The sequence below is a fragment of the Lissotriton vulgaris genome, chromosome 3_2 (genome assembly GCF_964263255.1).
Source record: "Lissotriton vulgaris chromosome 3_2, aLisVul1.2, whole genome shotgun sequence".
Taxonomy (NCBI): Eukaryota; Metazoa; Chordata; class Amphibia; order Caudata; family Salamandridae; genus Lissotriton; species Lissotriton vulgaris.
This window is the reverse complement of record NC_141690.1, coordinates 224528062-224555889: the sequence shown is the minus strand read 5'-3', so window position 1 is coordinate 224555889 and position 27828 is coordinate 224528062. Positions and strand designations below refer to the sequence as shown.

General features: G+C 45.3%; 1 long non-coding RNA gene and 1 pseudogene across 1 annotated transcript in view; one reads left to right on the top strand and one right to left on the bottom strand.

Annotated features, from left to right (window-relative positions):
• LOC147725557 (uncharacterized) overlaps positions 1 to 27828 on the top strand; it is a 199742-nt gene that overhangs the window by 95499 nt on the left and 76415 nt on the right. The gene's annotated exons all lie outside the window — the stretch shown is intronic.
• Positions 14909 to 23617, bottom strand: LOC147725558 (uncharacterized; annotated as a pseudogene).

The window sequence follows — 27828 nt, the reverse complement described above, 5'->3', positions numbered from 1 at the left end:
GCAGATTCCATATGCGTGTACAATTTCTCTTAGTCATGTTATTACTCTTGGCAGCATCTCTGATAGGGATATTCGTACAGTGAGGACATTGCTTGATGATTTAGAGAATTATACTGTATTTGAAAATGAAGATATGTAAAGTGATACATTAAATATAATGAAATGTTTTGTTTTCAATATTATGCACACTGTTTGACCTGGCACCCTTGGCGTGGGACTCCCTTCCATTTTTGCTGTTGCCTCATGTGTTTTTGCTGGTGTTAGATGCTTTGGGCACTGTGCCAGTGCTGTCCAGTGCCACAGTGCGAGTGCTCCTTACTGTTAATTGATGTATTAATCAGTGGTTCCATGATTGGATGTTTGGTTTACTTGTCAGACCCTAGTGCAGTGCACCGAGTGTGCCCAGGGCGTGCAAATCCAAATGCTGCTAGTGGGCTTGCAGCACTGGTTGTGCCACCCACAGAAGTGGCCTTCTAAAACCTATCTAAGGTCTGCCATTGCAGAGCCTGCGTGCAGTCTGGTACTGTCATGCTGACTGGGCAAGTGCACCCTCTTGCCAGTCCCTAAACCTTCCCTTGACTTCATATTAGTCACCCCTATGGTAGGCCCACGGGCAGGGTGCATTGTAAGTACAAGGTAGGACAAGCCCTGATGTGTGTGGCATGTCCTAATAGTGAATTACAGCCATTTTCGTTTTTCACTATTGCAAGGCTACCTGTTCTCTTTAGGCCAGAATGGGCTGTTAGAGTTATTATATTTTATAATCCTAACAGACTCAGAGAACATGGTAGAAATTCGAGTTTGGTATGCCTGGACTCCGAATAATAAAATACATCTTTTAGTGAAGTGTATTTTAATATTCTGTGTTTGCAAATACCACTTTTAGAAAGTAGGTATTTGCTTGCCTAACCTTTCAAGCCTGCCTCTGCGAGGTTGTGTCTTCCTTCGTCTGGTTTTGTGAGTGACAGGCTGGGGCAGCCCGGTGGTGAATAGGGAGATCTGCATCTAGATGGGACGGATGAGTTGCACCTGGGACCTGAATAGGGCTGGGCCTTCCCTCTACAATGCTCGCTCCACCTCCTGTGGTGCGTCTGATGTCTCTGCCCTGCACACTAATTGAAGAGAAGGAAGACTGTCAGTGCTCCAGGACTGTACTTCCCTTCCACAATCCTGGCTCCACCTCCTGTGGGGCGTCTGATGTGCCTACCCTGCACTGTGAAAGGAAAGGAGAAGTCTGGTAAACAGAGTGCTTCGGAACTAGCTTGTACTGGGCACAGGCCCCTCTCCCCTCAGAGAACAAAGGATTTTGAGGTATAAATATTAGGACCCTGATCCCAGGAAATTAGTTCACTTCTGGACTTACAAGACAAAACCTCTGCTGAGGAGAAGGAACCCGAAGAAACTGAGGAGAGACTATTCCCAAGCTGAAGTGCTGCTTGGGGTATTGGCCTGCAGTGGTTGCCTGACTGCCAAAGAGAGGAGAAAGAACTTTGTGGACTTTTCTTTCAACTTGTGCAAAAGATCTCCAAGGGTTTGGAAGGGAGCTTGCCCCCTGACTGAAGTCCCAGGACCAGTGGACTTCACCAGCCTTTGTGAATTGCTGCTGGTAACGCTGTTTTAGTGGCTACAGAGGCAGGGAGCTGTGACCGACTCTCACCACTGGCCCGGTGTCCTGTAGGCACCGCATCAAGCAACATCCGCCTCGAACAACGCAAGCTCTGCCCTCACCGACTCCGTCCTGACGCCGTCACCGAGCCGTAGACTGCACCGCGACTCGTGGACACCGTGGCGTCAAACGCCTCACTACACCGACTCGTACTGGTCTGACCGAAGAGGTCCCTGCTGCTGACTTCGAGTCCTGTGAACGCACTGGAGTTCGGCACCGCCTCGTACGCTTCGCGATGCACCACCCGACTCGCACCGCTGTCCGGACTGATCGACCACAGCTCCCGAACTCCGGCTCTGTCGCCGCACTGCATGCTGCAAGCACCGCATCGAAGCACCGTCTCGCCCTGCAGCGCAAGCCTTGGATCCAGCGACTCTGTCAACTGGCAGCTACCTGCACCGCATCGAGGGACAACTCGTCCTGCAACGCTTCCTTTCAAACACCAGAACCGGCTAGCACATCTGTGCCGGCCGCTTCAAGTAAAAGGTACTGTGATTGAGTCTGTTGACATTTGAGTGGGCCCATACTGAAGCGGTCCGCTGGATTTGCTAGACTCTGTGTTATTTTCAACAACGCTGTAGCCCATCCGGGCTACCGACTCACTCAGAACCTTGATTTAAGCCATTTTACAAGAACTCTTAAAATCTAGTAATACTGTGGATTCTTTTTGTTGTTTATTGGTCTGGTGGTAACTCTATATAAAATATACCTATTTTTGATATAAAACCTTGTGTGGTGTCCATTTGTAGTGTTGTCACTGGGTTACTGTATGTGGTCACAAATGCTTAACTTACAACACCTCTGAGATAAAGCCTTGCTGCTCGTGCCAAGCTACCAAGGGGGTGAGCAGGGGTTGTTTTAGCAGTGTAATCACCTTGCCCTGACTAGAGGAGAGGGTCCCTATTTTTCACATGTACCCACCTGTGCCAACTAGAGACCCCCAATTCTAACATACACCATTACTTGCACAAAGCAAGAACCCCATGGGCATTATTTAATTACACATGAGGACACTGCCCTATACCACCAGTAGATAGCTCTAAGACATTTGCACAGACGTTTGCACATTTTTCTTGCAACTACCCTGTAGACCCGTAGTCTTGTTACTATAAACTTATCCCTTCCCCAATAAAGAAAAATATGCTCACTGGCACAAAGCAAATTTATTTGGCTCCTTTCATTTCCCAGTTGTCAATACAAGGGTATGACTTTTGGAAAGACAAATATAGATTTTAAATCTGTTTAGGGAACTTAAGACTGACAAGTTCAAGGCAATGAGGCTTTGTTTAGAGCAAATCTTATACCCAGACAAATGATTTTTCTGAACAAAACCGTGCAGCAAACATCCTGCCTCGGCCTGGCCAAAATAAAGGCTATGAATACACCAAATATTCCCACATTTGCACGTTTTGAGAATTGGCAGCAATTCAGAAACTACATGGAAGAAACATTTACCAACATGCTCAAGAATGGTACATACAATTCTTCACATTCCAGTCCAGAAGGGCTTTAGGATAAATAGGCCAGACCCATGTTACACGCATTTACATCTCAAGGGTAGTAATGACCTGTAGCTTTGGAAAATTGTGCCTAGATTAGCCAAAACACTGCTCGTTAGATGAGGTGAAGATCTATCCTTTCTAGTGACATGGATTTATTTGTTTTCTTGCTAGGTCCTAGAAAGCCATGACAAAAGAGCTTTTTGTCTGCAATATACAACAAGGTGTGGAATGTTTCACAGCAGGAAGCTACAGAGCAGATATGTGAAACTGAAAGAGCAAATTTAGAAAAAGATCTAGCAGTTGTTGACAAGGGTACGACTACGTTATCGTTTAAGATTTATTCTCTAAGTAACATTGTGTTATCTGCTACTGACATCATACAGAGTGACATGTCCCATTTTTAACATGGACAAACGCAGCTAGGTCTATTGTGCTATTGAGCTGGACTTTATAACCTTTGCGCAATGGCAGTGTTCCCTGGAAGTATTTAAACATCACAAGTTTATTTCTGCCATACAATTTGACAAAAAAGCAGAAAACTATGACAAGGAAGGACACAACATATACAGTGTTAAACAAATACCATCTGCGGCAGAAACACCATCAGCCGATTGAATAATACATGGGTTTATATCTCTGCCAATTTCAACATTCCACTTAAAGAACTGCTTACACCACTATCAAGTAGGCAGGTATAAAGCGGTAGGGGTGAGATTTGTACATGAGGCATGGGTCCTAACTTTCACATACAGGTGTAGAAATGTAGATACTGCGTGGACACTTTATGCCATTCATTAGTTTGCAGGGAGGTCATACTTCACGGAGCATGTGATGCTCCTAGAAGAACTTGTCCTGTTACCTGAAAGGTTCACCAGCTGCTGTAATTTATCCGGCATTCAGATTACTTTCAAATGGGAGCTATTTGATGTTGAACGACCAGGGTTTCTGTGGGATGAAACCAGGAGTGCCTTATGAGATGATGTTTTCTATGGTTTTTATCTGTAGTACAAATGTGCTTTTTCCACATGAACGTACAGGTATAAAAGTGAGAATTTGGCCTTCAATTTCCATTTCAAATGTGTACTTTGATATTCTAAGCAGACTAAAAGCCTTATTGTCTCAGAAAGAATGTTTCTTTAACTTCGGAACAGGTGATGTTTGATCTTCAAGTTGAAAGGTCTTCATCTGAAATCCAGTCGCTATTACACAATAACCTCCCACATTTCAGCAAACTTGTGCACCGCATTTTAACACCTCAATTACTGAGGGAGTAGTACACTTTTTTTTAAGGCGATTGGATCTGGGTTTGTTTCACCTTCCAGAACGTCCTCCGAGTTATTCCATTGTTGATACACTCCATGCTTGAAGGCATATTTGGAGGCATACCACTTGTCCTGTTTCTAATTATCTAGGCTATTGGTTTTATTTCAGTTGCTCCACAATGGATATTTCATCATGCGGCCAAATGGGGATAGCACTGCCACATGTGCTACTCTGTTGTGAAAAGCTGATGCAGTATTTTGGCGCACCTTTGCTTCACGAACTAAATGATAACTGTTTCTTGTTCTTTTGGCCTATCTGCTTACATTGCGTTCAACCTGTATCACGCTGTCTGCTTTGCACTTTCAAGTATATCCTGAATATATGCCTTGGGTGCAACCGATCCAATCTACAGACATAACTGCTGGTGGGTCCTTTGAAGGGTCCTTGTGGTTGAGAGATGGTGGATGATCTTACCTTTAGGGCGGGTCTGGTGAATACTGATACTGTGTGCGTGGGTCAGGGGGAGTTTAGTTACATCTTTGGCTGCCAAGTCAGTCATGGCGTTTTCATGGGATACAAAGTCCTGGACATTAGAGTGGGCTGCCCACTTCACCACTGCAACTTCGCATGGCAGTGTGAAGGGTTTTATTAAGTCTTCCAAAAGGGGCGGTGCATGACAGGGCTTCCATCAGACTTCAGGAACCCACGTCTGCTCCACCGCATGTTGCTGGAGTGCACTGTTGTGGTGACATAGGCTTAATTAGAGTATACTGTTGTAGTTTCACCTTCTCCCTGTTTGAGGGCTGCCACGAATGCCATGACTTCAGCAGCCTGGGCTGAGTAGTGAGGTGGCAAAGTTAGCTGTTCTGTTATCTACAGAACCTCTGAAGAGTCATGCTGCATAGCTGTGACCTTTGCTGCACCTGTGTCTCACTCATGTGTCCTGATCTATTGTGGAAAACCCATCCACAAAATATACAGCACTACCTAGAATGGGGTCTTCTGTTGCTTGGCTACACTCGTCCAGAGTATGTGGCACAGTCATGGGCATCATCATCTGTATCTGAAATGGGGTGTGCATAGAAGGTGCAGGGTTGACTGTATGGCACTTAACTACCTTGACAGATGGTAATGATAGTATTATTTCTTAGTCTGATACCCATGTTAGTGTCATTTTGGCTTTCTGAATAATCACAAATACTGCATGTTCAGCTTAGTGTCAGAGGTGCACCCATAGCAATGGGAACACTTTTCCCTACTGCAAAGGCTGCTGTGGCCAGCGGTTGTTTACAGGGGTAATAGTATTTCATAACAGAATCAAGGAGGCCACTAAAGTAAGCATTCGGTATGTGGCCTAAAGGATATTTTTGGGTGAGCAAAACTGTCATCCCATGGCCATTGCAGTGGGAAAAGAGACAATCTCTTTGTTGTAGTCTAGTGTTCCTAACACTGGTGCAATTGTTATCTCTGTCTCTAATTTGCTAAAGGTTTGCTCCATCTCAGCAGTCCATGTTATCCTGTCCTTCTGTATTTTAGCATGGTTGAGAGACACGAGCAGTAATCTTGGGGATTACCCACCCACCTATTAAAGTAATATAATCATAAACCCATTGTCTGACATAGTTACATAAGCCCAGGAACTTCTGCATTCCTTTCACAGTCTCGGCTCTGTCATCCGTCTGATGGATGCTGCTCTTTCAGGTGTAATTCGGAAGCCTGAGACCGACACCAGTTGTCCCACGTATTGGACTTCTTCCTGACAATACTGCAATTTGCCTCTGTCTGCCTTGTAGCCTCCTTGAACAAGGGTACACAACAGAGACAGTCAGCAACTAAGTAAGGTATTGCACATACCAGAACATTTGTCAGATCACTCTGCAGTTTTTTTTAAAATCTCAAGATAAAACATAACACAGAGGAAACGAGATGGACTATGAATAGATCCTTATTGTTTGATTTAACAATAATAACTACTCTGAAACTTTCCACAAAGGAATTCTTCAACATTAACCTTGGGTCTGCACCTTTGGATATCGTCTGGGACGCTTTTAAACCCTACCTCAGAGGTATATTAATTGGTCTTGGTACATCACATAAGAAAAAGGAAAAAAAAGAAATTGAGGTACTAGAAAAGGCAGTCAAAAGAGCACAGAGAGAGCTAGATGACTCTCATAATACAATAAACGAAGGGGAACTATCAAAGACTAAGGCTAATCTAGCTGATTACCTAGAGATTAAGATAAAACAAAAATGGGAGGCGAGTAATTTCGCAAATCATGATTATGGGGAAGGCTGCGGCAAATTTTTAGCCTGGAAAACAAGGGCAGATCTAGCTAGGAATACCATTAAAGAAATCAAATGTCCGGAAACTGGGCTAGGGATAACAGAGGAGGGAGGGATTAAACAAGCATTTTCACTGTTTTTTCAACAACTCTATACAGAGAATCTAAGTCCAGACACTGATCAAATATCAGCCTTCTTTCAAGATATTGATCTCCCAAGTATTAGTGAAAAAAATAGGAATGAGCTATCAGCCCCCTTTACGTTGAGGAAATTTATGGAGGCATTAAAAGCTTCAAGAAAGAGAAAGCTGCAGGACCCGACGCTCTACCTAATGAAATATATTTTACTTTAAAAGAAGAGTTAGCGCCCATATTATTGGATTTGTTCAACTCCATCTACATCTCACAACTGGCTTTAGCTGTATCATGGCAAGCAGCCACCATAATTGTATTATTAAAACCAACCTAATAAAGATCCAAAGATATGTGAGTCATATAGACCGATCTCCCTACTCAATTCAGACTATAAAAGTTTTACTCAGTTAATCACCAAGAGACTGGAGAGGGTGATCGGTCTTACCATTCACGAGGACCAGAAGGGCTTTATTAAGGGCAGACCCCTTCACGATTTAACTCACGAACTAATAGGTATAATTGACTTGGCCACCACAAACCATTAACAATCATGACCTGTGACGCAGCTAAAGCGTTTGACAGGGTGAATTGAGTGTTTTTACAAGAAATAATTTGCCGTTTCAATCTAGGACATACGTTTTTACAAGTTGTTAAATCCTTATATAATAGCCCAGTTGCACAGGTATTGGTAAATGGATCCCTTTCACCGCAATTTAAAATAGGAAGAGGAACCAGGCAAGGGTGTCCCCTTTCTCCATTGCTTTTTGATATGTTTAGTGAGCCACTCGCTATTAAGCTTAGGAAATCTCAGGATATAACTCCTTTTGTTTGTAATGATTGGAAAAAAATATCTGGTTACGCAGTGAACCACGATAAAGCTGAAATTATGCAATGGAACACACTTTATAGTTGTCCACAGATTAAGCAAAATATTAGGTATTTGGGCATAGAGGTGGTACAGAAAATTGAATCAATAGCAGAGGTTAATTTTGATAAAGTAACAGCGAAAGTAAGAACACTACTACAGAAATCTGACGCTTTGCCATCATGGGCGTCCGCAGGGGGGGCAAGGAGGGGCGCTTGCCCTCCCCTAGAGCGACCCTCCTTGCCCCCCTGCAGACGCCAATGAAAACCGTGACTTCAAGATGGTGTTCTCACTCTCTTTCCTCTCCTTTCTTTTATTTGCTTCCCTGTGAAATGGATCCAAAAAAGAAAGATGCTTTTGCTGGGAATGTAGTATTTTTCTGACATTTTAATTCCAAAGTGCAGCATTGGGAATAAAAGGCTAAAAATATGAAAAATAGATAAATAACTAAATAAAGTAAGACAGAGTGGTAGCAAACTGGCCAAACTGATTTTATTCACACTGAAACACATTAGCGCCACTTTTACAGAGTTTACCAGTGAAGCGCTATTTTTGTTTTCTTGTCTTTGTTTTCCCTGGACTTGGAACTAGTGCACCAATCCTGGAGGTACCAAAATGTGTGGATTGGAAAATAAAATGTGTGCTACGGCTCTGCGTCCAGGGATGTGGTATTTTTACCATACTGCTTACGTTTTGTAAGGATATAAGCAATGGCCATTGAAATGGGTCCATTCAGGGCCCTGTAGTTGTTTCCTTAACTTTTCAGACAAAAGCCCTCACTGATTTCTGAATAGTGACTGTAAAAGCATTAAGGTAACCATGTTGTTCCTGCTTACATTTCCCATGGTTTGCTAAATTTTGCATTCCATACAAGCGTTTGCTTCTTCCAGGATGTTGTTCCTTTTTTTTTTGTAGGGCGCATATTGCTCTTGTCTAGTGCGTAATTTAAATTGCGCATCCAGGCGTTTATAGCGGGCAACAATTGGGTTGTGGTTGAAAACAGTGGGAGTTTTTCTCAGTGGGGCAGCACGGGGTTCAGTGAGGGAGAGGATGTGGCACTATGGTCAGAGCTGCTGAATTTGGAACTGGGAACCAGGTTCTGCCTTAATAACCAGCCTACCAGACCACTCTCTTGCGAGAGCACAATCTCATGCTAGACCTTGAAAGGCTTCGCAACACCTTGGAAGTCCTGGTGTCTTCGCACCAGCAGGTGGACCCTAGCATGACAAGTGTAGAATAACCTTCAAGGCTTGTCCACCACTATCCATACTGAAGTTCACCTCCAGGCTTGCGGGCAGGCCTATGAAGCAGCACAACCTAGAACAACAGTCACTGAGGTCACAGGACCCTTGAGAAGAGCCAGCTCTAGGGCGGTGCAACCAGTGTGACCGCACCGGCTGCTGACTTTAGGTGAAGGCATCATGTTTGCAAGTATATTATGGTTCTAAAAACTCTTGTGCCTCCTTCCTGGCTTCCAGCAATTTTCGGCAACAATAAAAATGTCATGATGACTCTGGTGATTAATGTTCTTCCTAGAGAGAGATCAGAATTTTGTCTAGTGGAAGTTTTGACTCATGGAAAGGTAGCTCAGAGGGTTAATGTACCGGCTGCAAAGAACATGCGCCATGCAGATCACAAAGTGCACATAATGTAAATAGGTCAGTGATCTACTGCTTTTGTCAGAGATCCTTTTGTTACTTGCAGTTTATAAGTCAAAAAAACTAACCTGGAACAGTGAGCTATTAACTGTCATCTAAGAGCTGCATACAAACGGCAAGGTATAAATTTGAGCGTTATGTTCACCCGTCCCGCAGTCTTTGATTATCCTAATGTCCCAAAAAGTGTTCTTTTGGACAGAAATCAATTCTGATTATTAAGGAGAACCCCCAACCATGGTATTACGTTTTAAATTCCGGGTATTGTGTTTCTCCAGACCAATCACTATAAAACTATACGGGGTACTAGTATGGTTGTCATGTGACTCCTACACCTTGTAGTCCTTAGTCTTATGTAACATTTTCTATTCAGTGATTTACACACATATTGATTATCTCTGTGTAATGTGTGTGATGTAAAGTGCTCTGATACCCTACAATGGTATGATTGGCGCTGTAAATCAAATTAAATGCATCTGAGAGAGAGTGGTTTATGGAGACTTGGGGGGCACAGTTAAAGGGTGGTAGTGAGGGAATCCATGGCAGAGGTGGTCATTGGGGGGCACTAACAAACATTAATGCACAGGACACCACCAGTGCTATGGCTGGCCCTGCCCTTGAGGCCAGTCTGCCTCACCCAAAGGTACCTCCATTGGCCTTGTTTCAGCAGCAGTAGCTGCAATTCACCAGGGATTGACAATGCAGGATTTGCACACACCAAACTAAGTTTGCAAACTTCACAGTCTCCCTGCTTCATTCACAAGCACTTTTAACATGTGCTGCCTGCTGTGGGGCCACTGGAATTAAGTATGCTGCAAAGGATGACAACATTATGCCTTAGTGTTGACTAAATTATGCATTACAAAAAGGCTGCAGCATAATGCAGTATATTCTCAGATATTTTATTATTTTGACGTGTGTGCACATGCTAACAGTTTCTGGAAAGATTTTGCCTTATTAGTACCAGTGTAACATACAAATGCAGCAGTGAGAAAGATGACCAGTCAACCTTTACAATAGGCCATCCACTCTGCAGCAACACAAGTCACATTTTATATTAACTTTTGATATGTTTGAGCTACAAACAATTTATAGTTTAAATGGTCAGATAATGCAGCAGATCTTGCATTATGAGGCAAATATGGCAGAGCCATAATTTTAGAGAAAACATTTGCAAACTAGGATATTTTGCCATTCATGTTTGAACTGCTGTTGTTGAAAAAGGGTGAAGTGCTGATGACAGAAATTCCATGGCTCGGAGACAAATGGCTTGTGTTTCCACATTTTATCGTATTTGGTACATTCTGTGATTAGAAGCCTATCCCACTTTGTGAATATATTTTAATGTCAATAACTCATTATAACCTTAAATAATCATATGTATCCATTGGTTGATTAAACTGGGCAGTGAAATGCCAAACTAATACTAAAAATTGGGATGTCTGCGCCTTCTAGCCACACCTCTGGCTCCACCCACAGATCCAATCCTTGGGTTATTCCCGTCCCACTTTTTTTCCCCCACTTCTACCACTGTGTAAGACTCAGCATCCCTTGACCTGTGATGTGGCAATGCTGCGGGCGCCGCATGTGCCATACATTCACGGTGCTGGGCTTCCGCATAAGGGAGCTGGCCATTATTGTATCCCTAAATGTGCGCACGATGTCAGTTTGACATTGACTACACGTAGAGGGACTCTAACTTTCTTTTCAAAAATATAGCTAACATTTGGACCTATAAATTTTATTTTGTATAAATTCATTGAATGTGTGTAAAATTTAGCAATGCCCGGGGAATTCTAGTAAAGGGAGCACCCACTGTCAAATCACTAGCGTGTGTGATTGCTGCATTATTTATTACTAACTTTGACATTTTGCTTTAACTTTGGATAAAAGTTATCATGAATTCTAGCACCAAGAAGCCAATATTGGTAAATATGTGTGCTACAAATAATCCCTAACATACACTGTGCATACAGTATATTTAATCTGGTGCTTTAATCATAGGCTGTTTTAAAGTATTCTGATAAAAATCGAATCGTGCTGAAGACAGCCTTGATTGGGGTTGGATCGAGGACCCAGAAGTCTGCACACCTAGCTGATAGAGATAATGCACCTTGTCAGAAAGTTTAGCATTTTTCCTACAGGTGGTGTTTGTTGGCCTGTGGCAGGGTCAGTTACATGCCCTGGATTCCTGGCATTTAATTGAGTCTATCCTAGTTCTGCGCCTCAGTGTTTCGTGTGCCCCACCTGGCACACATCATGTCGGAGGATGGTGATGACGTTAACAATTTGCCCCCCCTGGAAAAATGTCTGCGGACGCCCATGTTTGCCATTATCCTTTTTAGACAAATCTAATCTTGTAAAGATGTCTATCCTTCCAAAGTATACGTTTTTATTTAACTCTATTCCTCTGGAGTTTAAGAAGGAATTGATAAATAAGGTGCAAAGTCTTTTTCTTAGTTTCATATGGGCAAAGAAAAGCCCCTGAATAGCTTGGCAAAAGCTTAGAGCTAAAAAAGAGACTGGTGGGATAGCAACTCCAGACCTTCTTCAGTATCAGAGGGCATTTCACCTACAAATCTTCAGGCAGCCACTGGGTGACACCCCAGCATTGCACCACTATTTCAGGCCCTAACAGTTATTTATAAATCCCAAGCTAGATTCTTCTTGTTTAAATTTGGCGACCCAAAATACTACAAGAAAGTGACATTAAAAGTCCTATTCACAGCCTGCAGGGGATGGCATCAAATAAGACTATCACAGCGTATTCCTTATTACAGTACTTTGGCCCCAATATGGAACTCACCGGGAACCCCAATTTGTTTACAAGACTCCCCAGCCAAAGCAATTCAAGACAATGGAATAGAAAGGCGGGGGAGTTGTTGGAGGACGATGAATTGAAATCATGGCTAAAACGTCAAGTTGCAACAAAGGGGGACATCTCTAAATTCAAGTATCTTCAATTATTAAGCTGGGCTAAATCACATAAAAAAACTGGAAATGGAAATGGGTGGTTTGAACGGAAGGCAGCTACTTTTCCAGTGGGATGGAAGGAAATTGCCATATGGTACTGGAATATGATCCCCCATGAAGATTTGCAGCAGTGGCCCGGATCTATTTGGAGGAAAGAGCTGCCGAGTTACGATCGGGATACCTTATGGCAAGTATCTCTATCTCTTCTATGGCAAAGTGTTAAAGCTGCACCATTAAGAAAAAAACATTTATTTACAGTTCATAAGGCTTATTGGACCCCGAGAAGATTATCCACGTTTGGTTCCAGGAGAGTGAAATGTCAAAAGTGCGGGGAAATAGAGGCTGATGAAGCACATATGTTTTGGAGATGCCCAGCAATTCAATCGTTCTGGGAGAAAGTAGGTGAGACGATTTTCAGCATCGAGGGGGTTGAAGGAAGAAAGGTAAGTTTCCCACAGGTAATTTTTTGGGGTAATACCAGATGAGGACACATTAACTAGCCTTTCGAAGAAGTATAAAAGTTTAATGTTTGTGCTAATTTTATTGGCACGAAGGGAACTATGTATTAAATGGGTTTTGCCTGTCCCGCCGTTAGAGAGCGAATGGATCAACTCGGTCCACAGGGTTGCCAAATTAGATAGGGCAATACGAACAACAACTAAAAACTAGATTTTGGGATATTTCGGACAATTATTGTAAAACCAGATAGGAGCAGACGATGGGCCACATTAGGTATAGTGTAGCAAATATCCTTTCAATGTTTTTCTCCTCCTATTTCTTGGTAGTTACGGTTTTCCTTTTCTTTTTCTTTTGTTTTCTTTTCATCTCTTTTTTTTCTTCTTGTAGTAAATGGTAGGGGATTTCAGTCCTATGATTATGTTTAGCCATACAGGTGTGGGATAGTCTATTGGGTGTGGACTGATAGTCCCAGAGCAGAACTCTCTGCGGGACCTGTTATACTGGAGAGCGAGCCTGGGGGACAGAGTGATGGACTATGGGGATAAAGGTCGAGGCCAGGCGTGGACCCGAGGAGTTGTGAACACACCTTCAGTGAATGAAGCGATCGGAAGTCCCAATTCTGGTGATCTAAGGCCATTAGACTTTGGGCCTCTTCCTCTGTGGGTTCTGTCTCTGTCTCTACATTCAACCTCTCAAATATATATCGGCTATGTACAAATGAGGACATAAAAAAAAAACAGAGACAGTGTGCTTTCTGCACTGCTCCTCTGTAGGGCTGCAGATCAGTAGGTCGTCGACATATGGCAACACTCTGCTGTCACATTGAAAATTGGCAAGTTAATTCTTGACCGTCCTGTTGAAGACGCGATGGGACTTGCAGTACCCATGAGGTAAGGAGCGACTGAGAACTGCGGTAGCAAAATTGGATTAAATAGTGGTTGTTTGGATGCAGGGGAATGCTGAAAAATGACTGAAAAGTATGTGCCATCTTGAGATATGTTGGTGAGGATGACAGAAGGGTCAGGCACTACAGTGAATTCTGGTATAACCACATCATTCAAGGGGGGGCAGGTCTTGAATGATATGCCACTAATTGCCCTTGGCCTTCTTGACAGGGTAAATCGGGGTGTTGCAGGGGGATACACCTGGGTATATGTGCTCCTCTGCTTCTTTAGAGAGAGGGTATGGTTTCTCTCTTGGTTGATCCTTCAGAGTTATTCTGAAGGGGACTGCTACGTGGACAAGGCCTATATCAGTGCAAGGTCATCATCATTGATAGGGCCAGAGACAGTTCTTGGCTCCGCAGATCTTGTCGCTCGTGTGGGTTGTAGGGGTATACTGTTTTCGTAAACAGTCACTGTTCTTTTGGGGTCATCTGCAAACAACTGGTCATCTGATATGTCTCTCATTTGCATGTTGGGATCATGAAAGATGACACATGCCCCCATCGTATGGGTGTGGTCACTTGCCATCAAAGTCCTATAGGCGGTAGATATCTCCAGAGCCTCTACTTCCAGGATGAGGTGTTTGCCTGCCACCTCAGATTAGGGGTTATGGTGCCGGAAGAGAAAGTTATTTGGTAATTCGACTAGTCTCCCTGTCAATTCAGGTGTTTTTGCTATGATGGTATACACTTCTTTAATGAAGGCTAAAATGTCTGAGGGTCTAGCCCTAACAAAGTCACCATCTGATCGGTGTGAGTCCATTGTCATGATGTATGTAGGAGATATTCCTGGTGTTGAACATATCATAGGCCATTCCTCTTCACAGTGGATAGACATGTTTAATTTTGCCATAAAGGGGTGTCCTACCAGGTTGGCACAGGCGGCCCGGGAGAATAAGAGACTGCTGCCATCATACCCCCCCTCCCTATTTCTATCTTCCCAGGTTTAGTCAAAGGAACCCTCATCACAGCCCCGGAGAACCCCTGTGGGCCCATTGATGAATCTGACAGCGGTAGTCCCTTCTCACGAATACAGAACCTTGTGGCCACAATGTCAATGAGAAAGTTGTACTCCTTGTCATTTATGGCTACTTTCACAGTGTGTTTCCTGTTTGGCCTGTGGGTTAAAGATAAGACGGGACACAAGACTACTCTCTGGGCACTCTCATTGGGCATATCCTCCCATGTAATTTTGCTGAAAGGGGTTTCCTCCCCTGACAGTTACCCCTTCTTGTGTGTTCAGCTGTTGTAAGGTGGGCTTCATTGTCTGTTGTGGCCGGCACTGTATTTGGGATACGGGATGCTGTAGTATCTGGGGTTGCAATTGCAGTTGATGTTGCATTTGCAATTGGGGCTGGGGGAGATGCATTCCTTGAGGACTCATGGCTGGTTGCGCCACAATGCCATCAGATGGTGCCACTTGTTGGCCATATGTTGCATTGCCTGGTTTTTATGTTCATCGCTCTTTTTTGGACTAGAGTCCCTAATAAAATGTCCTGGCTTTCTGCAATAGTGGCACATCTGTCCACTCTGGAATGTGTTGGATATATTTCCCCCAAAACGTCCTCACCTTCCTCATTCATTCATGTTATTTTTCCCCTTGGCATACGGTTGAAGTTGCATTGGGATGCCTGTAGGAGGCACACCCAGGGATACAGCGCCTGAATAGCGGCAGTGGCAGTTCCTCCCTCCGTTTTCTTTGCCAAATTCAGCTGGACTCATTTGACTGCTGCTTTTTCTATTTTGTCTTTCTTGCTCTTCTTTTCTTTTCTTGCCTGTTCATACAGAAGTGTATTAAGTGTGCTTGTATCTCTTGTCTATGGTTTGGAGTCTAAGGCTGCTATGTTGTCTAGTTTGTCTAGCACTTCGGCTGGAAGTCCCTTTTTCACTGTATTCTAAAACAGTACTGCATTTCCTCCAGTCACGTCCCAACTTTCACCAACTTCATGTTTCCATGTTTCCTTCCTTCTGCTAAGGATTTGGGCTGGATGCTCATTTGGCTGCATTTTCTGTGCAATAAGGGACCCAATGTCTGACCTGTGGGGATACATTTTTCTCAATTGTTTCCATACGATTCCGCTGTAGTTATTAAAAGGATGATTCGTCACATCTAGGGTCAGTCAGAGTTACATCCTATACTCCTGCCTTCTTGAATTGAATAATCTGTCTCGTCTCCTATGAGGGAACGTATTAAACTCTTGATATCATCTATTGTAAGAGTACTCCCTGCAGTATGTTTTTCGAGAGATGGTATCCACGCTTAAGCCCCTTCAGTGAGAGGTTGCAATTGTTTTTTGCCCCAGTATTGGAACTTTCATAGATTCACATGCTTTGTATCATTCCCCGTCGTCGGAATGGGAGCCTCGGTAAATAGTAAAAAACCATAGTAGTAAGCACAAAGTGAAAAATAGGCCTAGGCCTCATCTCATTTTGTAGCTTATCCACCTCTTTTTGTAAAAGAGACCAAATTTCTGCAGCAGCCAATCAGAGCAGCCTCACCCCATAGAACCTTCCTGAGAGAAGCTCAGAGCCTCAGATTTTCTACCGCACGTTGTGCAAGGGAGTCTCCATTGAGCTCTGCTCAGTTTTCTTCAGTTTTTTCTTCAACTACTTGGATTTTTTCTCAGCATGTCGGAGAGGAAAGCCCTTTTTAGAGCCTGTGCCACCTGCTCTAAAAAGAGGTTGTTTGTCGAGGACAAACATGAGAATTGTATCTACTGTTTGTATCCGGACCATAAACCAACAGGCTGTCCGATTTGCAGATCCTTCTCAGCCAAGACCTTGAGGGACAGGGAAGGACGTCTCCTCACATGGCTTCAGAAGATTAAGGACCGGAAAGAGATTGTCTCTTCGGACAGTGAGGGCTCCTCGTCTATGGTGTCATCCAGAAGGTCTCTGAAAAGGGGTAGGTCCCCCCTTTCTGCTTCAGACGAGTCCCTTCACAAGGCCTTACCGGGGACCTCTGACAGGTCTGACAGGCCGGCTGCCCAAAAATCTCCTCACCGAGGTGAAAAGGAGAGGCAGGGTAAGCCTGAGGATCAACAGGCCTCAAAAAAGGTGAGAAAGGCTTCTACAGTCTCTTCACCTTCCTCAGAGAAAGATCGTGGGGTCAAGAAACCTTCAACCCCGGCTCAAGAGGTCGCTTCAGACAAGAAGCAGAAATCGTCGACGACTAAGCTCCCAGGTACGTCGTCTACGAGTGTTAAAAAGGACAGCTCTACCAGGGTTGCCTCGTCGACGGGCTCGTCGACGACGGCTGTGTCGACGCCTACACCGTCGACTGTTTTCAAGGCTCCGGAATCCTGCTCGTCGTCGACGAGGGTGACCATCTCCACGTCGACGACAATGTCTGCAAAGCTGCCGTCGACGGCGGTGTCGTCGACGAGAACGACTTCGACGACGACGATGTCGACGACGCCGGTTGCCATGTTGATGACGACGAGCTCGTCGACGGTCCCGTCGACGATACCACCATCGTCGACGATGAGCTTCACCTCGTCGACGACGCTTTCCTCGGCGACGAAGACAGTATCTACGTCTACACTTCCACTGTCGACACAGACTCAAAAGACCTTCCCATCGACGACGGCCTCGTCGACGACTGCCTCGTCGACGACGACCTCGTCGACGAGGGAAATTTCAGAAAAACATGTTTTTTCGCGGAAAAGGAAACAGATCACGCCAGAGATGACGTCTCCTCGCCAGGTTCAGAAATTACCTCCTAGCCTTCTATTGGAAGATGACTCTGAGGAAGAGACTTTCAGTGAATTTGGGCAGGCCTATAGCCCTTCTGACCTCCAGGTTAAGGTGCAGGAATTTAGCTCTGAAGAGGAGCAGCTGGAACGACAGCACTATGCTCCAGAGCATTATTATGAGGAGGAACGCACTTCTACCAGGCACGTTCATACACAACAGCCTATGCGTCAGTTACCTGAAGGTATGGTGGCAATACCATCCACTTTAGTGACGGATTTACAACTTATGTTGCGGGACTACAAGCAACGTTTCCCGGCGCCTCCAGAAGCCCAACAAGTGCGCCCCCAGACACCTCCGCCTCAGACATTACGTCCTGTGGCAGACCATTCTTTGCCTCCAAGAGAGCGTGCCACTGCGCTGGATGTGCGCCCTCAAGAGGTGGTACAGGTGCAAGATACTGATGATGATGACGCTGCATCTTCAGATGCAGACCAGCAGGTGGATCCTGATCAGGATCAACAGACGCAATGGAATACTGCTGACCCTATAGATCCGGACAACACCGACCCGGATAATATTACTTCGCCTCCAGCGGACGTTGGAGGATTTCACAACCTGATGGACAGGGCATCCAAAAGATTTGGTCTCCCAGTGACCACAGTTCAATCGGATTGCTTTTTATATGACTTTAAAGAACCATTCAGAAAGTCAGTGAGGTCCATTCCAATCATTGAGCATGTCTGGTCTGAGGGCTTGAAGGCTATGCATAATCCGGCCGCAGTCCTCCCGGTGCTTCCGAGACTAGAAAAGAAGTACAAGGCACCGGATGGCAGTCCGGCATGTTTACTTGGCCAACCGAAACCGGATTCGGTCATTTCGCAGGCGGCCCAGAGCAAATCCAAGAATCCTTCTACGCCGATGACTACACCGCCGGATAAGGAAGGCAGGCGCCTAGACAATGTGGGCAAGAGGTTTTCAACTATGGCCAGTCTCCTGGTTAGGGCAGCCAATGCTTTAGCGATTCTGGGACGCTATGATCGGCAAATGTGGTGCGACCTGGCTCCATTTGTAGACGAACTGCAGGATTCGTCTAAGGAGGAGGTGAAGAAGATTTTGCTCGAAGGGGAACGGGCCTCTTCGGAGGTCATTGATGTGGCAATGGATATTGCGACCACCGCATTCCGAGCACTAGCCGGCTCGGCGGTTCTGCGACGCCAAGGGTGGTTAAAGGCCACATGGTTCAGGCAGGAGGTACAGAATAAGATCTTGGATCTCCCATACGACGGTGAGATGCTGTTTGGCAAGCACGTCGATGAGGCCCTGCAGGGCATCAAAAAGGACACGGATACAGCTAAGTCCTTGGGTACATTGCAGTATCGTAAGGTGCCTTTCAGGGGAGCTAGAGGTAGAGGTTTTTCTTCTTATCGTGGAGGAAATCAAAATCGCTACTCTTCTGGATCTCAGTCCAGCCAGACGTATAAGACACAATACTCTCAAAGGGGTTCTTTCTCTCGCCAGCAGCCTAAAGGACGTCGGGGGCAGCAGAGGAGAGACAACACCAGGAAACAATAGCGGCCAGGTGGCTCTTTCCACTGTTCCTGTTCCCTCATTCACATCTGTGGGGGGCAGGATTTCCCATTGCCTACACAACTGGATGATTATTACATCGGATCAGTGGGTCCTCCAGATTGTCAGAGAAGGACACACATTGGAGTTTCAAGACCTTCCTCCAACAAGAGCGCCGGATGCCTTCCCTCCAAAACATCTCAGGCTCCTTCATCTCGAAGCCCACCAACTTTTCACCAAGGGGGCGGTAGAGCCTGTACCCCTTTCGCAGAAGGGGAAAGGGTTCTATTCCAGGTTCTTCCTGGTTCGGAAGACAAAGGACAAGTGGCGTCCAATTTTAGATCTACGGCAGCTCAACACTTATCTCGTGAAATTGTCCTTCAGGATGGTCACTCTTCAGGACATCCTTCGTCTGCTCAATCCGGGGGATTGTATGGCGACCCTGGATTTGGAGGACGCCTACTTCCACGTTCCTATTCATCCAGCTCACAGGCAATATCTGCGATTTACAGTGGGCAAGAGTCACTTTCAATTCAAGGTACTGCCATTTGGTCTCCGGTCCGCCCCGCGGATCTTCACAAAGGTTCTAGCTCCGGTGGCAGCTTTTCTCAGGAAACAAGCTATTCAAGTGTTTCCATACCTGGACGATTGGCTGCTGAAAGCTCCATCTGTGCAAGAAGCGTCCAGTGCAGTCCGGACATGCAAAGATCTGTTCGAGCGACTAGGTCTCCGACTCAACAGGGAGAAATCGGTTCTATGCCCATCCAGGTCAGCAAGGTTCCTAGGGGCCATCCTGAACACGGACAGTTGCCTAGCCCTTCCATCGGAAGAACGCCAGACCAAACTAATGTGTTCAGCTCGTCTTCTCCAATCTCGAAAGACGCTGACAGTTCGCAAGTACAAATCACTTCTAGGATCGATTTCATCTTGCATTCCTTTAGTTCCGCACTGCAGGCTCAGAATGCGTCCACTACAAGAGCAACTGGACAGACAGTGGCGGCAAGTCACAGGATCCTTCGACGACAAGGTTGTCGTTACCAAGGAGATGAGAAAAGCAGGCAACTGGTGGCTGGAAAAAGACAATCTTTCCAAGGGCTTATCGTTCCTCCTTCCACCATCTCCCCTGATTGTAACAACGGATGCTTCCATGGAAGGATGGGGAGCGGTCCTCCAGGAGCTAAAGGTCAGCGGTCACTGGAGTCCAGTGCAACGCAAGTTCCATATCAACCTCCTGGAACTTCTCGCTATCCGCTTGGCTCTTCAAGCTTTTCTTCCGAGGATTCAAAACAGTGCAGTGCTGGTTCGTACGGACAACACTACAGCCATGCACTACATAAACAAACAGGGAGGCACAAGATCCTCCACCCTCTCCAAGGAAGCCCAAACGCTGTGGAATTGGTTAAGACAGAACAACGTCTCCCTCTCAGCGGAACATCTAGCGGGGACACTCAATGTCAAGGCGGACGCTTTGAGTCGTCAGAGGACAGTCTCTCACGAGTGGGAACTGGATCAGACCGTTCTGGAGGAACTCTTTGCTCGATGGGGAACACCATCCATCGACCTGTTTGCGACTCCCCAGAACGCCAAATGCCTATCCTTCGCAAGCAGGGTTCACCATCGGGAATCCTTGGGGAATGCGCTTTTGATTGCCTGGTCAGGCGCCTTTGTTTACGCCTTTCCTCCCATTCCACTGATTCCGAAGTTGATCAGCAAACTCAAGGTGGAACCGTGCAGGATGATTTTGATCGCTCCAGCATGGCCCAGACAAGTTTGGTACTCGGAGCTTCTTCTCCTCTCCCAGGACCAGCCAGTTCTCCTACATCCTGTTCCAACTTTGCTAACAATGTCTCACGGTCAGGTTCTACATCCGGACTTGAAGTCACTGAGATTGACAGCGTGGCTCCTGAGTTCAGAGAGTTCCAGGGTTTAGATCTCTCCAGGGAATGTAGAGACATTCTGGCTCATGCTCGAGCCCCTAGTACCAACAAGACCTATCGAGCCAAATGGAAAAGATTCTGTGTTTGGTGCCAGAAGGAAGGTTTACACCCGTACACTTCTTCTCCACACAAGCTCTTGCCTTACATGCTCTCACTGGCGAAGTCGGGATTGGCTCCATCTTCGATAAAGGTCCATCTGGCAGCCATCTCTAGATTCCGACGTTCATCTTCAGGCCCTTCCCTATGGTCAGCAAGGATTGTCAAGCAATTCCTGAAGGGTTTATTCAGGGTCTTTCCTCCAGTCCGGCCACCACCTCCGGCCTGGCATTTGAATCTAGTTTTGTCATCCCTCATGAAAGCCCCTTTTGAACCTGTGCATAAGTCTGACCTTAAGTTTCTTTCCTGGAAAGTGGCTCTTCTCTTAGCCCTGACATCGGCTCGCAGAGTAAGTGAGATCCAGGCTTTCACGATTGAGGAACCATTTCTCCAGTTTAAAAATAATGTGCTGATTCTACGGACGAATCCTAAATTTATCCTGAAGGTACCTTCGGAATTCCACCTGAATGAACCCGTAGTCTTGAAGCCATTTTTTCCAAAGCCTTCTTCACCTGCGGAAAGAACTCTGCACTCTCTGGACATTCACAGATGCCTGAAATTCTACCTGGAGCGAACGAAGCATTTCAGGAAATCTTCACAGCTCTTTGTTTCCTTCAGTGCTCCACGCAAGGGTTGTGCAGTTTCTAAGGCTTGTATTTCCCGTTGGATTTCCGGTGCTATTCAATTTTGTCACCAGGCGGCTGGGAAACCTCTGCAGCGAGCAGTTCGTGCTCACTCTACCAGATCCATGGCTTCCTCTGCGGCGTTATTCGCAGGAGTCCCTATCAAGGACATTTGCAGGGCGGCAACGTGGAGCAGTGTCCACACCTTCACCCGCCACTACTGTCTGGATTCTTCTGTGAAGGAGGATGCAGCAGTGGGCCAAGCAGTCCTGAGGAATCTATTCCAATAAGTCGGTGAGCTTTTCCTTTCTATCCCGCCTTCCTATTGCATATTTTGTATACTGCATTATTGTCATATTTCATGATCCTATGTGTTCTGCTGTTCTTTACAGAGATGTGTCACATTTTCAGGTTCAGGTATGGCAAAATATGCTTTTCTTTACTGCTAGTTACTCTGATACAAAGCATGTGAATCTATGAAAGTTCCAATACTGGGGCAAGAAAACAAGTTACTTACCTGTAACTTTGGTTCCCCAGTATTGGTAACTTTCATAGATTCACATGCGCCCACCCACCTCCCCTGGGAAAGCTCACTCTTCTGATCTTGGTGGATAGCTGTATACAACGGCTACGAAAATCTGAGGCTCTGAGCTTCTCTCAGGAAGGTTCTATGGGGTGAGGCTGCTCTGATTGGCTGCTGCAGAAATTTGGTCTCTTTTACAAAAAGAGGTGGATAAGCTACAAAATGAGATGAGGCCTAGGCCTATTTTTCACTTTGTGCTTACTACTATGGTTTTTTACTATTTACCGAGGCTCCCATTCCGACGACGGGGAATGATACAAAGCATGTGAATCTATGAAAGTTACCAATACTGGGGAACCAAAGTTACAGGTAAGTAACTTGTTTTCTTAAGGTTCTTTGCCCAAATGGAGCAAAGGTACAAAAAGTCTTACTCCCTAAACTTTATACACTAGGGGCATTTGGGACAGAGGTCCATCAACTAATCCTTCCGGATGCCGTGAATCACATTTTCTGGCGTACTTTTACTGTATGTGCAGAATCTTATGCATATAAGATACTCCCATTCTGGATCCCCTATACCCTGAAAGATGCACATCTCCACATTTGCCATTTCTCAGAGTTCAAAGGAACCTTCTCATGGCCATGGCGCCATTTGTGGTGCCAAGTCTTCTGTCCAATCCACTAAGTTGTCAGTAAAAGGGACTACATGGTACCAACTATTTTCTTCCTCAGCCACTATCTCATTTGGACTGAGTCCTTTTCTGTCTAGCAGTCTGAGGGGCACTGGGTACTGACCCAATGTATCCCTTTGTAATGTCACAAGTACTCCTATGTCAAATGTCCCTGTATAGGACTGACCATGATAACCGTCAAACTGTAAATTGTATACCTCAGTTCTCCTGTTTCTTTTTGCTCAGGTGAAAGCTGTTATTATCAAATCCTCATCAATTTCACCTCCTTCCAATTTTGAAAGGGAATGAAATGTGACCCCTTTGTTGTCCTTTCAAGGCACTTCCTTAGGATTAGTTAGGATGTCCTCTTTTAATTTCTTGCTATTGTCTAGTTCAGCTTGCCTTCTTTTGAGGTTGGTCTCCAAGTCTGAGGCATGGTAATGCTGCCCACCCCATACTAATCTCATGCCTCTTTATCTTCAAATCACTCCTTTTGGTCACTGGGTCCATCATTCTGACTCTTCACCTATTCTCCTGTCCGTGCCTGACCTTGTTGCTGTCCTAACATTCCCGGGGTACCTGATATTATTTGTGCTGAATCCTTTGCCATTTCTGGGGCCCAGAGGCTGAGGATATAAGTGAAACCTTGTTGTCCGTGTCCTTTAATTTCTTAGTATTGTCCTTGTCGTCATCACCTTTTTCCTTCTGTTCAGGGGAATTCTCGTCCATGAGTAAAGTGAGTTGTGCTTTCACCTGCGACATATATTTAGTTCCAACACCGTCCGGTAGGTGTCTAGGGGTACTAGTGTTCGTAGGTTGGGGGGGCCATTCGGATTGAGTGTAAAGACTCTTCCAGGGTCCCAGAGGTATTGGTAACTACCAGGCTGTCGAACCTAATATGGGGCGTGTTCTTTATCTGATTGTACTGTATACATTTTATGGGCCTGTAGTTTCCTTCCTAGTATCTGGTATGGTGGTGGGGGAGCTGTGGGAGTACGTATTACATAGTCATCGTCAATCCGCTCATCTTTCTTTTCACAGAACACCCGCCATAGGTATGAGGTTGTCTTCCTTTTTTCCAATTTAGACCCAGTGTATTTGCTTTGCAAAAAAAATAGTCATGCGATTTAATGTTATGTCAGCAAATATGCCCTTTTGGGGGCAGGCATGGGCATATTTTAATGTTGCGTTATGCCATTCTTTATTTTGTTTTTCTGTCCTAGCCTTATCTCTGAGGGACACCTTCACCATGTGTTTTAAAGGGGACCCCATGTCTCTTTGGTGGACATGGTATTCTATTTAGTCCTCAATTTGTTTTTAATGTAAATGCTCAATCTCCCTAGTTTTATTGTTTATGTAGTACTTGGTTGCACTTTCTATTGTGCCCTTTACACGGTAAGTGGACCCGAATCTAATTTGTGGGGTATTTATGGACTTCACATACATTGGCGTTAGGCCGTTAAGGTGAACTTCAGACATATTTACCCATAATATCTGCAGAACTTCATCCATACATATGTTTGATGTTGCTTCTAACCTGAAAGGTCCACACAGGGCCTGGGGTTTAGATTTGTGAGGTCTCTTCATGATGTTTCATTCTGCCCTCTATCATTACATCGGGGTATGGATACAATTATACGTATTCATATAATCAACGTAACAGCACAATTGTTGAAGTATTCATTTTCTTTACCATTCCCGTAATCCTGATTACTCTGTTTTGTTTTCTTCTTTTAATCATTACAGAGCACGTGTTTTACACAAGAATCCTATTGCTTCAATAAATGTTTGAAATGCCAATTTGAGTATTTCTTGTGTCTCGCCTTGGGCATGCTTGAGTTACTAACAAAAGGTTTAGATCTGTTTGTTTGCCAATCGACTTAGGGAGTCCTTTAAGGGAGATGGCTATTTCATGGAGAGTTGTCCCCATTGCATGAATATCCTCCTGCAAAATAGACTTCTGATGAAAAAAGTGATACCCCCTGATACCAGCATTAGACCAAGAAAGTCTTTCACGCCCAGCAAGTGTAGTCGTCTGACATGGTTAACAGGTTATCCACCACAGCGAGAGGTGGTATGGAGGGTTTTTTGTGGGGGAAGAATGATGAAGAAGGGTACTTAAAAAAAATATATATATTTTCTTTAATGGTTATTGAAAGCAGTAGGAAGTGGAGGAACAGAGGGGCGTGACCTGAGGAACATGGCCAAAGGCTGACGCCGTCCGCGGGAGCTCCGGTCCGGTCGAGTGATTCCCTTGCGTAAATGTGGCTAAGAAAGGCATACCAACGGTGAGCGGATGCAAGGAATCTCCTTTGCCATGTTTAATTCTTTTCTAATATTTTTCTTCGTTTTCTGATTTTCCTTTTTTGCTGTGACTCGAACCTGCCTGCCGACGAGACCGAGACTGAGAGCGCCCGGGGGTAGGACCGCGGGCAAACTGCTACCCTCTCTCTCTCGATGGTAGTGGTGGCTGCTCCGGAGTCAGTCGAGTCGACTGCTGAGAAGGTGAAGGGCGTCAGTGTTGCAACTGGAGAAGAACAAGAGCAAGAGAATCAGCAGGAATGCCGGGCAAGACTCTGGCGAAGAACAAGGACGGTGCTTGCCAGGATTAGTCACTGTGCACCCATTGGAGCCAACGCTACACGATCAGTCAGGGGAGGGAGGAGGTGCATGTTACGAGCCCCAGGAGGCGCTGCACACGGAGCTGATACTGTTACAAGTGCTACAGGTGATTGTGATTTTGGTCTTTGTTTAAGCGGATTCTGTGATAAGACACCTAGCTCTGTGACTGCTCCTGCCCCTTTACAATTGGAGTTGCGGAGGGTGATGGGCTCTGACATACTACAAGCCGCCAATTCATTACAAGTAGCCCTTCCTAGGGTGGCAGAGACATCCTTCCCTTCAGCTCTGAGAAGCAGTAAGGAGGTGATATCTGCACCGGCTCCTTCAGTGGTAATCCTTAAAAATAGGTATCAGCTTAGATCTAACTCAGATCTGCAAAAGACGGGTCTTTTGGTATCTAGTGTTTCAGCGGATCCCGGGGTAGTTGCTTATTCACCCAGGGGGAAAGGGAAGGAGAAGAAGGTGAAGAACTTGAGGGTGGGGGAACCTAAGTGGAGACTACAAAAAAACTGTCCTTCTCAGGGTAAACCTACTCCCTCGCTGAGATCTTATTTTAAAATCATGGAGCAGGCAATTGGTCCTAAGGGAAGCAAGCCTCCCCCCCCCCTCTATCTTCAGCTATCCCCACTCCTGCTGTACAAACCACTGCCCCAGATATAGTGTCCCGACCGGTGATTTCGAAAAATAGATACACTGTCTTGGCATGTGATCCAGATACAGAGGAGTTGCCCCCAGCAGATGAGGTGGCATCTAATCATCAAAGCCCCCAAAGTCCCCTAGTTATAGTGGTTGACTCGATTGCTCCAGAGGCCATGGATTGGGCAAAAAAGGGTGATGGCCGTACTCGGGAGTCAGCATCGGTATCAGACTTCTCTGGAGCCGGGTTTTCACAGTTGGAGTCTCTCCTACATACCATGAGGGGGGACTTATTATCCAAGTTATCATCCAAGTTTGAAATATCTGAGGCTAACCAAAAAAGTATCCATGAACAGTGCTCGAATCTAGAAGCCTAATTAGATGATGTATGTAAACGAACCAGCGTTTTGGAAGAAGAGGTGTCCTTGCTTTCGGGGGTCTCCCAGCGACATGAGAGGGCCCTAGAGGCCCTCAGAACCCAAAATAAAACCCTCCAGATGGATATTGAGAGACTCAAGATACACTCCAGAAGGAATAATCTAATATTCTTAAAAATCCCAGAGGGGACGGAGAATGGGGACATTAAGTCACTGATCTGTAAACTCCTCAGACTGGGTTTTAAAAGATAGACCTGACATAGACCTTGAGGCTGAAATCCAGAGAACCCATAGGGATCCTTTCAGACTACACAAAGAGAGGAAAGCGCCTAGGAAGATCCTGGTGAACTTCCTCACCTATACAACAAAGGAGCTAATTTTGGGTAGAGCACTATCAGATACCACACTTCAGATAGACTCTGTTAAATACCTAATCCGGTCAGATGTAGGGAAGGCCACAGGGCAAAGGCAGTGGGAGTTGGGGAAAAGAATGCCCGATCTGAGAAGTATGAGCGCACAGGTCCAAATGAAATTCCCGGCATTCCTAAAAGTGGTTTGGAGGAATAAAACCCACACCTTTTTATGACCCCATGAAGTTGACTCATTTCTTGTCTTGATGAAAGAAAACCCTCAGTAGAATTCACCAGCCGAATCTGAATGCTGACGACAGTAGGAGATAGGGTATTTCTTTGTAGGATGTCTTTGCCTTGATCTCGAATGGAGCTTAAGAACATAATTAAAGATTTCAATCTCATAGATGTTTGGAGAGCCAAAAACAACACAAAAAGGGATTTTTCCTTTTATAGTCGTAGATATGGACATCACTCCAGAATCGATTTCTTCCTTTTAGATCAGTCACTCCTTGCCTCAGTAGACACCATCTCCTATATCCCGGCTATACTGTCAGATCACTCGACTGTTGAGCTAGTAATCCACTTTAAACAGAAGGAACTGCAGAGGAGGTGGACTCTGGATAGAACCCTGCTACTAGAAGAGGGGGTGAGGCTGGACTTATTGACACAGACAGAGGACTTCTTTAGGAATAATAATTGCTCAACAACCCAGCAGGTGATATGGGAGACATTTAAAGCCTTTTTGAGTGGATCTTTGACTACTTTGATGATTAGAAGGAATAAACTGAGTAAAAAAAAGGAGGAAGGCCTTCTCAAGCTTAAATTAAAAGAACAGGAGCTTCAGGGGGCTAAGCACATGGCGCGGAATAAAATGCCCGGGGTGGATGGTTTTCCGATAGAGTTCTATCAGAAGTACGTGGATAGCTTGGCGCCCAGACTGTTGGTGGTATATGCTGAGGCTTACAGGTTGGGGGGTCTGCCCGGA